The sequence below is a fragment of the Somniosus microcephalus genome, chromosome 13 (genome assembly GCF_052327205.1).
Source record: "Somniosus microcephalus isolate GS21.2 chromosome 13, FLI_Smic_1.0, whole genome shotgun sequence".
NCBI classification, from domain to species: Eukaryota; Metazoa; Chordata; class Chondrichthyes; order Squaliformes; family Somniosidae; genus Somniosus; species Somniosus microcephalus.
Genome location: NC_140999.1, coordinates 138,329,825 through 138,343,831, shown reverse-complemented (window position 1 = coordinate 138,343,831; position 14,007 = coordinate 138,329,825). Strand labels below are relative to the sequence as shown.

The 14,007-nt window shown below is 42.2% G+C and overlaps 1 long non-coding RNA gene across 1 annotated transcript in view; it reads right to left on the bottom strand.

Moving 5' to 3' along the window:
* LOC147108610 (uncharacterized) overlaps nucleotides 1-14,007 on the bottom strand; it is a 115,000-nt gene that overhangs the window by 84,350 nt on the left and 16,643 nt on the right. The window contains exon 2 of the long non-coding RNA XR_015080615.1: nucleotides 8,346-8,505. This is a non-coding gene — a long non-coding RNA (uncharacterized LOC147108610). The remainder of the gene's footprint in view (nucleotides 1-8,345; nucleotides 8,506-14,007) is intronic.

Here is a 14,007-nt window from a genome sequence, read left to right as displayed (position 1 = left end):
AGCCTTCAAGCAACATATATCTGTGAATTACACAGTGTTTGGAAAGATTGCATATGACAGATAATATCAAAAGTATTGGAACTCTCTCTGGAACAGTAAAAAGTGATACCTTTGGTTAGAGTAATTATGTTTTATTACATGGCAGCTTTTGAAAGCTTTGAGGCTTCTTCCTTCCAGAATAAAGTGAGTATCAAACAACTGATTATTGTCAATTCAAAATGGGGTTGATCACAATGGAATTTCTTCGAGTCCCTTGGTCCTTTCTATACTTAATTTATGTGTTTTTGCACAGTGGACAAAGTACAATTTTTTTTAAATTCCAGGCAAACCTTACATAAAGGTTTTCTATTCTTGAGTACAGCTTTTCATCACCTGCTAATTTAGTGTATTCTGGCAAGGAAGAAAGATATCAAGGGTGGGGTGAGACAAAGATGGACAATTATTAGTTTCTTCTGACAAAGCTAAAAACAGATACTACTTACATATTACAACTCAAGCCTGAATATAATAAGCCAGTGTTTTTTTCAATCTGTGAGGTAATACGGCGGGACTCTCAATGGTTTTAAACTGGGAAAGTAACAAGCAGATCTTTCCAAGATACACCCTCATGATACATGTGGCATTATCAACAAGTATGAGATTTTGTCCCAGACATTTCTAAAGAACAGCTATTGAATAATACATGCTGTAATACTTGTGGATCTACCTCTACCACACTCTGTGTTACTTAAATCAAACCAAATGGAATGTAGTTAATGCACTTCTTGCAGCCAGGATCATGATGTGCTTATAAGCATTTGTTCAGAGAATTTATTTCATCTTTAAAACCTGCTAAATTTTAATGAAACCACCCTTGAATGGTGTTAAAAATGAAGTAACCATTTCCTCACCTACATGTTTACCCAACCTAGAACTTTATGGCATAAAGTGGTGTGAGTCACTTAAATTGGAGAACTCTCAGGAAAGCTCATTCCTGAAATAGTCGGCTGTAAAAATTCCTCTAAATGTCACTCTATTGGGCACCGGGCTAAGTTCTCGCTGTGATAGGCATGATATCTGAGGCATCGTGCAGTACATTTATTTTACTGTCTATTTAATCAAAATTTGAAAATATACAGGAGAGATACGATTGGTGATCCAATTATATATTCACATTGTGTGCAAGCCTGTTTACAAATCTGGAAAAATGTTTTGTTAAAGAGATTTGTGAGGTATCTTCAGCTTGATTATTTGATATAAAATTCATACAGCTAATACAATCAATAGTTCTTGTACATTCACGACACTTCCTAATTTACAAATTTGAAAAGGAGCAGCTGCACACGTCATCTGACATTTATCTGCATGATACAATTTGTCACAGTGTGATAAATGTAAATTCATCTAGAAATCACTAAAGGCCAAATGTTGCATCAATTACTATTGTAGCTACTTGACAAACTGATTGTTGTGATTTGTGCATTAGGGATGTCCGCTGTTTGAATGTGGACATTATTTGCAAACTGATGACTACTCATTGTGCTTCTCTGCTGTTTAGCTTAAAGGCATAGTCGGCATGTCCTGCGCACACAGTAATTAAAGCTGCAATATCCTCATACAGGGAGGTGAGGAATAGGCACAGTTAGGTTAACAAATGTTGGAGCTCCTCCAACAGTTTGCTGGGCAAATGCACTGACTGGTGTGGTACTGAGTCACACAGACCAGGAAGGTGCCAGAGTTCCGTTTCTGGTCTATACTGAGTTGATCTCAGCGGTGGTGTTACAATTGGCCCCCTGTGGCTTTGGAGGGAGGAAACTCAACTATGGCCCCCCATTCCTGACTGCACTGTGTGCATGTTAGCTGAGACCAGAATCATGCTCTTTCTTAATGGGCCATTGAGGCTCACACCTGAAAAATGGTCACTGGAAGGCAGGCGGGCAGGCGGACCCGTGTCCCAGTGTGAGTCACTGCCTTCAGAGAGAAAAGAAGAATATTTACTAAGGAACTGACCACGTCCCCCCACCCCGCACCCCCTTCCTCTCCCCAGCTCTCTCTGAACAGATTTGTCTAACCTTTCAGTATCTCTCTCTGGCATAAAAAGGCTGAAAGGATTTTTATATTTTAAGTACATGCAAATAATTTCGAACAGGAGTCCAGAGCCAAATGCAAAACTCTGTTTGCAATTTGATCCTCTCTAGAAAAATAACCCCATCATTACTAAAATATTTCAACAACAGTGTATACATAAAATATAAAATAAAGGATTGATGTATAAAATCTGCATTATGTGAGTTCTCTAGGGAACTGAGTTGACCATCTGCCAGGCTGCCCTCCAGAGGTATCGGCTCTGCCATGTCAGGCACATGTATACTGATAGTTGCTCTATGGATTTGTTTGTTAGGTACAGTCATGAATGAGCCAAACAATTGAGGAAGTCAAAGCTATTGTTTTTGGCTCCTGACAAAAAGTCTGCACCTTTGCCATCGTCTCCAACCTCTTTTCTGGCTGCTTGCTCAGGCTGAACCAGCTGCAGGCCACTTTAGTCTTCTGTTCAGCCCAGAGCTGAATTTCAAACCCCATAATTTAACAACTGATTTCCATCTCCTACTCTGCCCCAGCCCTTTCCCCCCCTGCAGCTGAAGCCCTTCCTCTTGATCGACACTCGAATTCTCTGCTGCTCCCCTTGCCAGCCCCCGACCACCGTGGTTCCCACTCTTGATTGCAATCCAGACTGTACCTCAGCAAGACTTCATATTTCAGGACCTGATGGAAGAAATCGGGTGAAAGTGTTTTTAAAAGACGGAGCGAAAAAGGAACATAATCAAAACCACGACAGCAAAGTTTGCCAAAGTTTTTGCCAGTTGAGCTGTCTGTGCATCTGGCATTACTCCTGTTTCATCTGGGCTGGGCGGAATTTAATTGGGAGTAGGGATTGTTTGCAGTGCCCGTTTATAGGACAGGTGTGCACGTGCTAATTATTTCTGTTCCCAGATCCCGACTCAGTAATTCTGTGTCAATTTGTCAGATGTAGAACATGCACTGAGCATTCTGCAGCAAGGAGAGTAACATTGAATCCTGCAGCCAGGCCCCTGCTGTACTAAGTGAGATTCTTTGGCTGGTCTGGTTATATTACATGAGACTATTTTACTGAGTAAGAAAAATCTCTTCTCACCAGAACTGGCCAAGTAAAATACAGAATTAATGGGCATTTCAGTCAAAGAAACAATATCCTTTTGTAGACATATTAAAGTATTTTTAAAAAATTTACATAATATTATTTAAGTATTTTCAAAACTCTTTACTATATGTATAAATAAAATCACTTCAATGATTTGATGTTCAGGTCTAGTCTAAAATCATGACTAAGGGGGTAGTTCTAAATTAACCTGCTCAGCGGGAAACTAAAAGGATTTAATTGGCTGTCCATTTACAACCCGCCCGATTTTTATTTTCCATTGAAGTTCCCTTGGGTCCCCAATGGGAATGACATAACTGCCAGCAGGATTGAGCTGGAAATCGGGCCGGAGGGAACGGCAAAGTAAGTGAGGGTAGTGCCCAGGCCGATCGCGGACCGAGGAGGGGTGGAGAGGGAGCCCGAGGGAGAGGAGGCCCAAGGCTTCCTTGTTGGGCCAGGAGGAGCCCTTGTGGGTGCCGCCAGCTTTTGCTGGTGGGTTTAGTGCCGTGCAGTCCTCATGACCCTGGGATCAAAAATTGCATCGCAGCGCCGGTGGGCTGCAATTTCTGCAAACTTCTGCCACGCTTGGATGGGGAGGGCTGCCCTCCCAACTCCATTTTGTACGGAGTTAAAGTGGCGTGGGGCGGGTATGCATCAGGAACAGGATGGGCAGGGTTAAAATCCAGGCTGTGGTGTGGGACAGGGTGCAGGTGACAGAATTTTGGATGAGTTGGAGTTTATGGCCAACATTTATCGCTTAATCTGTTTTTTAATGATGTTGGTTATCTGTACATTTATCTTGTTGGTTGTGGGACCTCACTGTATTCAAATTGGCTGCCATGTTTCCCTACATTACAACAGTGACTATACATCAAAAGTACTTCATTGGCTGTGAAGCACTTTGGGACATCCGCAGGTCTTGAAAGCTACCTTATGAATGCAAATTGTTATGGAGGGTGGAGGATAGGAGGTGACAAGGAAGACACTGGAGAAACTGAATTTAGAAGAGACAAATATAAATAAGAGTTTCAGTGGCAATGGGAGTGAGGAAATGGCAAAAGTGGCTGTTATGGAGGTGGAAGTAAACAGGCTTAATATATAAGAAACAAAATTTGAAACTCAGCGCTGGGTTGAAAATACCAAGGCCTAGAAATTCGATCATGTGGTGCTAAACAGCTTCCAATATGACAGGCAGAAATCGCATGCTTATTATGAGCCAGATATGCGCTTCCCACCATTTAGGCCTAGGCAAAAACACAGGTGTCCAGGTCCCGCGCCTGAAAAAAGCGTTAGGCTGCCACCCTGTAAAACGGATGCACCAATGTTGAATTTAGGCCCCATAGGTACTTTAAAAATGCATATTGCCATTGGGAAATGCTATGGGTAATATTCAGTGAAAAAAAACGCCGCAGTTAGACCAGATTTAGTATGTAGCTCCTTTGCCTCAAAGGTACCTATTTTTTCTTTTGTTTCCATATTTAAGATCAGTCCCAACATTCAGCATATATTTTACACCGAATTAAAGAAGGAAGGCAGCAACGAAAAGAAGAACCTTTCATAGTGTTTCAAAGGAACTACAGACGTTTATTGTGACTACTGCTGCAGTGTGTGTAATGCAGATTTGACCTTTGATAATGTTGAAACACCTTATGTGGGCTGCTGACAAGGGCATCTGCTCCATTTATGTGCATTGAATATATCCATTTTATCTAAAGCTGGTGTATCTTTAATCCACTGCTAAAATTGCTTGCTAAAATCATCGCGACCTGGACTCAAAAATTATCTGACAGAAATGGGTATGCTAAGTTGCATTTGCTAGTACAGATAACACACCATTGTTTACATGATCTAGAAATATTCCTGTAAAATAGTTTGCAGTGACTTATTACAAAAAACGGGTAGTGCTGAGTGTTTCCATCAGCTTTTAGTGCAGAATAGATATGTCACTGTGGGGAACACATTGCATGTAAATATAGTCACAGACAAATGATGTTGGCTGAAACCTGTTTGTCACAAACAGCCAGATCACGTCTGTGTTTGATACCATATTCTCATATTTGAAGGAGGGAGCCTCTCTGTCACATCCAGCAGTTACAAAGAACTATAAACATCTGGAGTCTGGTTTGCTGATTATTTTGTAAATCTTTTTGTATTAAGGTTAAGTACTAATGACATCATCAGAGGATCTGGCTAACAGCAAATCTAAAGTGTGAAGGAGCTGATTTAATATCAGCAAAGGCAGTCATTATCCCAGGGAGATTGTGTTGTTCTAACCAAACCACATCATGTTTTAATTCAGCTCATTCAACCTGTCATGATCAATAACTTCTCCAAACCAGGAACATCCCCAATCGTGTGATCGGCATTCACTATTTAAACAAATGCATATATACTAGGAGCCAATTGTGGTGTTGCTCACAATTCTACTATTGGGGAAAGGGAGTTTAAAATGGATCCACAGGCTCACTCCATGTGGGAGGCAGCAGATCAGCTGATTTAACTAGTGCTATGCTTTCTGCTTTTGAGAGCTAAGCCTTGATATTAACATAGAAACATAGAAGATAGGAGCAGGAGTAGGCCATTCAGCCCCTTGAGCCTGCTCCGCTATTCAATGCGATCATGGCTGATCATCCAAATTCAGTACCCTATCCCTGCTTTCTCCCCATACCCCTTGATCCCTTTAGCCTTAAGAAATATACCCAACTCCTTCTTGAATATATTTAATGAATTGGCCTCTACTGCCTTCTGTGGTAGAGAATTCCACAGGTTCACCACTCTCTGGGTGAAGAAATTCCTCCTCATTTCTGTCCTAAATGGCTTACCCCTTATCCTTAGACTGTGACCCCTGGTTCTGGACTCCCCGGCCATTGGGAACATCCTTCCTGCATCTAGTCTGTCCAGGCCTGTCAGAATTTTATAAGTTTCAATGAGATCCCCTCTCATTCTTCTAAACTCCAGCGAGTATAAGCCCAATCGACCCAATCTCTCCTCATACGTCATTCCTGCCATCCCAGGTATCAGCCTGGTGAATCTTCGCTGAACTCCTTCCATGGCAAGAACGTCCTTCCTCAGATAAGGCGACCAAAACTGCACACAATACTCAAGGTGCGGTCTCGCCAAGGCCCTGTACAACTGCAGCAAGACATCCTTGTTCCTGTACTCAAACCCTCTCGCTAGGAAGGCCAACATACCATTTGCCTTCTTAACCGCCTGCTGCACCTGCATGCTTACCTTCAGCGACTGGTGCACAAGGACACCCAGGTCTCGTTGCACTTCCCCTTCTCCCAACCTATTGTCATTCAGATAATAATCTGCCTTCCTGTTATTGCCACCAAAGTGGATAACCTCGCATTTATCCACGTTATATTGTATCTACCATGCTTCTGCCCAATCACCCAACCTGTCCAAATCATCCGGAGTTTCTCAGCATCCTCCTCACAGCACACACGCCCACCCAGCTTTGTGTCATCTGCAAATTTGGAGATATTACATTTAGTTCCCTCGCCTAGATCATTAATATATATTGTGAATAGCTGGGGTCCAAGGACCGATCCCTGCGGTACCCCACTAGTCACTGCCTGCCACTCGGAAAAAGACCCATTTATTCCAACTCTTTGCTTTCTGTCTGCCAACCAGTTCTCTATCCAAGTCAATACCTTGCCCCCAATCCCATGTGCCTTAACTTTACATGCTAATCTCTTATGCGGGACCTTATTGAAAGCCTTCTGAAAGTCCAAATACACCACATCCACTGGTTCTCCCTTATCTATTTTACCAGTTACATCCTCAAAAAATTCCAGTAGGTTAGTCAAGCATGATTTACCTTTTGTAAATCCATGTTGACTTTGTCCGATCCTGTCACTGTTTTCCAAGTGCTCTGCTATTACATCTTTTATAATGGACTCTAGCATTTTCCCCACTACCGATGGCAGGCTTAGTGGTCTGTAATTCCCCGTTTTCTCTCTACTACCTTTTTTGAATAGTGCGGTAACATTAGCTACCCTCCAATCCATGGGTACTGTTCCAGATTCCATCGAATGTTGGAAGATGATCAGCAATGCATCTACTATTTCTAGGGCCACTTCCTTAAGCACCCTAGGATGTAGATTATCAGGCCCTAGGGATTTATCAGCCTTCAATCCCGTCAATTTCCCTAACACCATTTCCTTACAAATACTGATTTCTTTCAGTTCCTCCCTTTCATCAGACCCCCGCTCCATGACGGGCGGGAGAGCGCATCCCCAACCCGCACGTGCGTGCCTGCCGCCATTTTTACAACGGTGGGTTGCAAAGCATGTGTGTGTTCCCTCTTGGAGATGTCAGCTCCAGCAGGTTAGTCAGCGCATTTTAGGGCATTCCTTTGGGCCAGGATGAGCAGGAGCATTCCCCCCGGCCTCTCAAGGAAGCCTTCGGCCTCCCTTCAACCTCACCCTTCCAGCTCCGATCTCTCCCTCACCATTGACGGACTCCCTTCTACCCTCACCACCCCCCGCCCCCAACCAAGCCCCGATCTCTCCATCGCCATGCTGGGCTCTCTTCTACCCTCACCCCCCCACCACCCCCAACCAAGCCCCGATCTCTCCATCACCATGCTGGGCTCTCTTCTACCCTCACCCCCCCACCACCCTCAACCAAGCCTCGATCTCTCCCTCACCATTGCCGGGCTCTCTTCTACCCTCACCCCCACCCCCAACCAAGCCCCGATCTCTCCCTCACCATTGCCAGGCTCTCTTCTACCCTCACCCCCCGCCTCCAACCAAGCCCCGATCTCTCCCTCACCATTGCCGAGCTCTCTTCTACCCTCACCCCCCGCCTCCAACCAAGCCCCGATCTCTCCCTCACCATTGCCGGGCTCTCTTCTACCCTCACCCCCACCCCCAACCAAGGCCCGATCTCTCCCTCACCATTGCCGGGCTCTCTTCTACCCTCACCCCCACCCCACCCCCAATCAAGCCCCGATCTCTCCATCGCCATTGCCGGAGACCATCCCCAACAGTTCTGATTTGCTGTTGTTTTGCTTTAAGCCAATCAACAAAGCATAACAGGAAAATGTGACGGGGAAAATGTTACACGAAGTAAGTGTCACACTTGCAGAAAGTATATATGCTATAAGTAAGACTTCTAATATTTTACTAGTGGATCTCTTATGGTGTTACATGCAGTAAGTCAGAGAATATGGTTACTCTCTTACCTGTCTCTAATGTCTTTGTGGGGCGATTCTCCCTGTCTTTCTCTTTCCCTTCTCAGTTGGTTCTCTCCCCTTAATTCTTCTTTTTGTTTCACTCTCTATGTTTTCTCTCTCTCTTTCTATTTCTTTCTTCTTTCCTTTCAGGTGGGTGGTATGGCATTGTCTTGTGAGAAAAGGAAACACCAATGATTGCTGGCTACGTTTGGGGGTTGCAAGGAAAACATGTCTCTCAGTGACTCCACCCCCAATCGCATCCCCTACCCCTACACCTTCCCATTACCCATTTCCCTTCCTACCACTCCCTCACTACCCCCACCTCTTCCCCTTTGAACAACCCACTCAACCTCTGGATCCTCCCATCCTCCTACTGGTTATTTATAATCCCTTTGATTCTGAAGACCTGCTATGTCATCACATTTCTTCCATCACAGTTTCTAGAAATGCGACTCATGATAATCTATTAAACCAAAATGAGCAAAGTACAAGGGGCTGCTGTTAGACTCTGGTACTGGTTAAATCAGCAACCACACCACAGCAAATCAAATTAAGTTCAGTTTAAGCTTTAACTGAAAACATTAGTAGGCTCTTACTAAATAAACTTTTTCGGCCGTCCACCATGTTACGTAACATCTATCTCCAGTTAATGATTAACTTTATTATTGCTGCAAAATTGCTTCATAAAGATCACTTTACTGTGTGGAGTTAATAATTTTATTCTGCTAATTACTCTAAATCAGCTTTATTATTTACAGTTTCTTTTAACAATTTCCCAATGTTTTGTTTTTCATTCCTTCTCTCCTGAAAACAATCTCTCATGTTTACAAATGCCTGTTTGATACCTGACCAAATAGCCAATCTTAAAGTGTGAGCCTAGGGAATGAAGGTCCATAGGCTATTCAACCAAGGAGGTTATTACATATGAATTTGATCCTATCCTCAGCCAACATCCACATTTTTGTGTTTTCCAGCAGGGGTCACTGGGCTAATCAGGAGTAGGAATAAAAGCAGGAAATGCATGAAATAAACAGGACCTCCATCAATATCTAAAAATAGAAAAGATAGGTTAAAGTTGCACTGAGGTCAATTGTAGCATCCCAACTGCTGCCCTGGTTGAAAATTAATTGATAACTTATTGATATTAAATATTGATAATTTAATAACATGGAGGAATGCCAGGTGATCAGCCAATGAGAAGCATGGGGATTTAGTGATACGTTACATCTGGATAAATGTAGAAATAGCTGGAGTGAATCATGTGGAAGAATGGAATAAACTAGCTGAGAATTAAAGGAGGGTAAAATTCAACTTCCGCAGGGTGGAAAACAGGTAGTGGAGAAATGACCACTCGCTAACATCCTGTCTGATTATCCTTTCCATTGAAATCAAAAGAGGCAGCCAATAAAGAAAGACTTGCATTTATATAGCGCCTTTCATGACCACTGGACATCCCAAAATGCTTTACAGCCAATGAAGTACTTTTGAAATGAAGTCACTGCTGTAATGTAGGAAGAGCGGCAGCAAATTTGCGCATAGCAAGCTCCCACAATGACCTGTTTAAGTGATAAATACTGGCCAGGACACCGGGGATAACTCCCGTGCTCTTCTTCGAAATAGTACCATGGGATCTTTTACATCCACCTGAGAGAACAGACAGGGCCTCGGTTTAGTGTCTACCGAAAGACGGTACCTCTGACAGTGCAGCACTCCCTCAGTTCTGCACTGGAGTGTCAGCCTGTTGTACACCCCGTCTAGTTTTCTTCCCCACTGAAGTCAATGGAAAATAAAATTGGACCAATTTCACAGCCGCCGCCACCCCCCTTCCGCCCCCCCCCCTCCCCCGGTCTTTAATGCATAGTATCCACACTGGACAATTCAGATACTCACTGAAATGTCAAAATCTTAATTTTAAGAAACAACAACAACTTATTATTTATATAGCGCCTTTAACGTAATAAAACATCAACAAAGCACAAATTGAAACCTGAGCAGAAATGTGGCGAACAACATTTTAAAAATACACACCTCATTTAGGTTTGTGCAATCTTAACTGGATAATGATGTATTGGGTAGCCGGTGCTATGAATTATATTTTTCTATTTCATACCATTTTCCACCCATCCCCTTCTCTCCTGAAAGTGTTGACATTGCCCTGGGATCCAGTTTCACAGGTGCCTTGTCCGATTGGCCATTATTTGTTGAGTGGGTTAGTGGACTGTGGGTGGGGAACCAAAACTGAGACCAATTCTGTCCTCACCGTGACATCCTCGCACACGCAGTAGGGGCTGTTGGGTGCCAATCGGGAGTGGAAGCTCTCACCAAATTCCCCCCTCCCTAACCCACGGCTACTAAAACCCATTGTAGTATCCCAGCTGCCACCCAGGCTGAAATCGGGTAACTGAGACTAGGGAGAGAACCTATGACCCTCTCTGCTCTGAATGACTCAGTGAATCACTGGGTAAACTCACTGAGCCAGCAGGGATGCGTGCATTAGAATTAATCAAGTATCATCAGTGCTATTTCAGAATTGTTTTGCTGTCACTTAAAATAGTATACAGTATTTCTAAAACGATAGCACAAAACAAAAAAAATTAAAGCTTTTTGTAAATATGTGAAACTAATGGTGAAACATTGAGTAAATAGCACAATTTCTTGAGTAACATATTAAAGTGGATGAGTTTTAAAGTTTAGCCCAGAAAACATTGAATTGAGTTTTTCCTTAAATAATACTTTGTTCCCTGCTTTATTTGTTGTGCCTAAACAATCTATCATTGAACTGAACTGGGCTTGTAAATTAGCTGGAAATTGAATGCTTTGCATTTTAGCCTGAGGCAGACATTTTCAGCTAAGCCTCTTTGAAAAGCTTTTAACACTGAAGATGTTGAGCAGAATTTCTCACAGGAAGACATGTTTGGCATAAAATTGAGGTTGAATGCGTCATTGATTGTTGTTACATCTGCAAGAACTTGCAAATCAGCTACAGAGGTTTTACTCAGTCTGTTAGAATCTTTGTAGATTGATTTTAGTAAAATTCTGTAGTCGGACAGGGTAATTGGCTTAAACTTGTTTTGGTGGTTTGTAAATTCAACTAAGCATTCAGCTGACAATTGCGTTTACAATATGAATTACAAGATGAACACGTAAAATGAAGCATCTTTATATAGATACTGTTGAAACCTCTATGGAGACTTCTTAACCTTAATGTCTTGAAGGAAATTCAATCATCTCCATTAACCAAACCCCATCAGCATTGATTTAAATGCATAACTAATCAATTGGTGTCTCAGAAAAGGCCCCATTAAAGAATGTGCCTTTAAACACAGTCCTATTAACAAACATTAACTGTACATCAATGAAGTATTTACATTTTTTAGTCTGAGTCTGTGTGAACGGAGGTGCCTTAAAATTCAAGTATTTCAAACTTGATTCACAATCTAACTAGAGACAGTTAAAACTAATCACTTTTAAAGATGTCACAAAAGCACACACAAAGGCTTCTTAATGGACTCAAAGCAAATGGCTCCTTATTTCCCCCTTCCATGTCTATCTATTGTGGTTACCTTTCAGAATATTAGTTGTCTTTCTGATGCAAGATTTTGCCACCAGTAAATGTTAACTATGAATGGTTTTAACTTGTGCTGTCTACTCATTTGGTGGGAATTAAGGAATTTTTCAACAAATATTTCTTGCAATCCTTTTTAACTTTGAGAGAAAGATCTTTGCCTCTGTCTGCTATAATGTCGAACCTGGCCATATATTTAAAAAGAATTACACTGTAATTTAATAGCAAGGCCTATATTTTACATATCTCCAGGCCCACAAAAATGAATATTTATACAGTATTGGAATATACGCAGCTTTGTATGCAGAATTGTTAAATATGGACCCTGTATGTTACAGAGATCTCACACACTGTAGTATTGGCATCTAGTTGTCAAGATTTATTCTGGCTACAACACAATACTCCTGACCACTATAGATAGATAATGACCATCTGACACGTCTGCGCTGAGCTGTGTAGTACTTGCCAACTGGAAAACTTTAAGAGTTATATTAAGTCACATTAATCTAGATATGTTTGCTGGTGGCAGAAGCATTATAGGCAAGTAACTACTATATAATATAATGAACTTCAAGTAAGATAACATGAAAACAATCAAGCTTACTTCAACATGACCATTACTGGCAAATGGACAATATATACTGTGACCTCTAGCAGAGCTTTAATTTAGTAACCAGATATAAATGTCAGCTATCACAACCTTTGAAGCTTTTCCAAGTAATGATTTTGTGTAAAAAGACAGCCACCATTTGATCTATTATTGCTGTATATTGCAGGTTTTTTTCCTGTGATCTCTCTAGCAACAGACTTTACACATGCTAGCAAATTTTAAGATTCAGTCCAGTATTTCAAAACTTGTACTGAACTTCCTCGTGCTTCCTCCAGTAGTGCGATTTTATTGGAATGTTAGCTAATATTCTATTTAGCTTTTTTATGTAAGTGCGAAATTATGTGCTATTCAGGTCACTTCTAATGGTGTCGAGCTTTCATTACATAGTATCAGTCCAATACTAAAAGCTTTTCTGGGGGGTAATTTCCTCCAGAAGCTGCTGTCTTGTTCGGTATGGTTCCCTGGGGATGACAGCAACTCTCTATTTCCTGTCCATGACAATTCTCTATGCTGGGTCTGATAATACCCTCACCCTTTATTCACTAGGTACTATTCCACAGGATGTACTGAACACCAATCATGACTAAGGAGCGCTGGCTGATTCCGCTCCCCTCCCTACACCAACTCCCCACCCCACTGGCTTAAGTGTGCTAAAGCCAATTGTGGCACCCCAACTTGCCAGCCTGGCTAACACCAGCTAGCTCAGGACAGACCAGGAATCTCACCTGGGACCTCTCTGGCCTGTATGGCTTCGTACCACACTAGGCAACACTCGCGTACTGAGTCATCGGGGGACGTTTGCAACATTCTTTTGAAATATTCCAGCTTTTCAACAAAAAAAATTACTTCACCCTTGATGACTCATGGGTTTAAATAGTGTACAGCTGAGCCATACCAACCATCATGGTTTCAGGTTCCATCCTCAATCTGTCCTGAGTTAACCAATTTCAACTGGGTACTGGTCATTTGAAAGAAAAGACAGTCTTGCATTTACATAGTGCCTTTCATGACCTCAGGACATCCCAAAGCGCTTTTACAGTCAATGAATTAATTTTGAAGTGTAGCCACTATTGCAATGTAGGAAATGTTAAGGAAATTTGATCTCGCTAGTATCCCTGGATTAGGAAGGAGAAAATTGGACAAGGTTCTGGGTACTGACCACTATTCAACGGCCCCTGCTGAGGGTGTAGTTAGGATTGGGCTCTGCTGTGAGGTCCCACAGTCAAACAGTCTGCCAACACTCACCGTCAAGTGTTCACACATACTAGCCACTTGAGCAAGGCATCAGATGATGACTGACACCCATAGAACTGCAAGGTCTCAATGCCTTCAGGAGAGGGGATGAGGGGGGAATAAATTGCCAAGAGAAGCAAAGGAATGGAGCTGTGTTCATGTAAATTTAGGCTGGAAAATGACAGTAGTATTACTTGAATCAGCGAGACCTTTATTTATGGGTCATAAAATTGTAATACAGCATTCAAACAGAAATTTTAGGT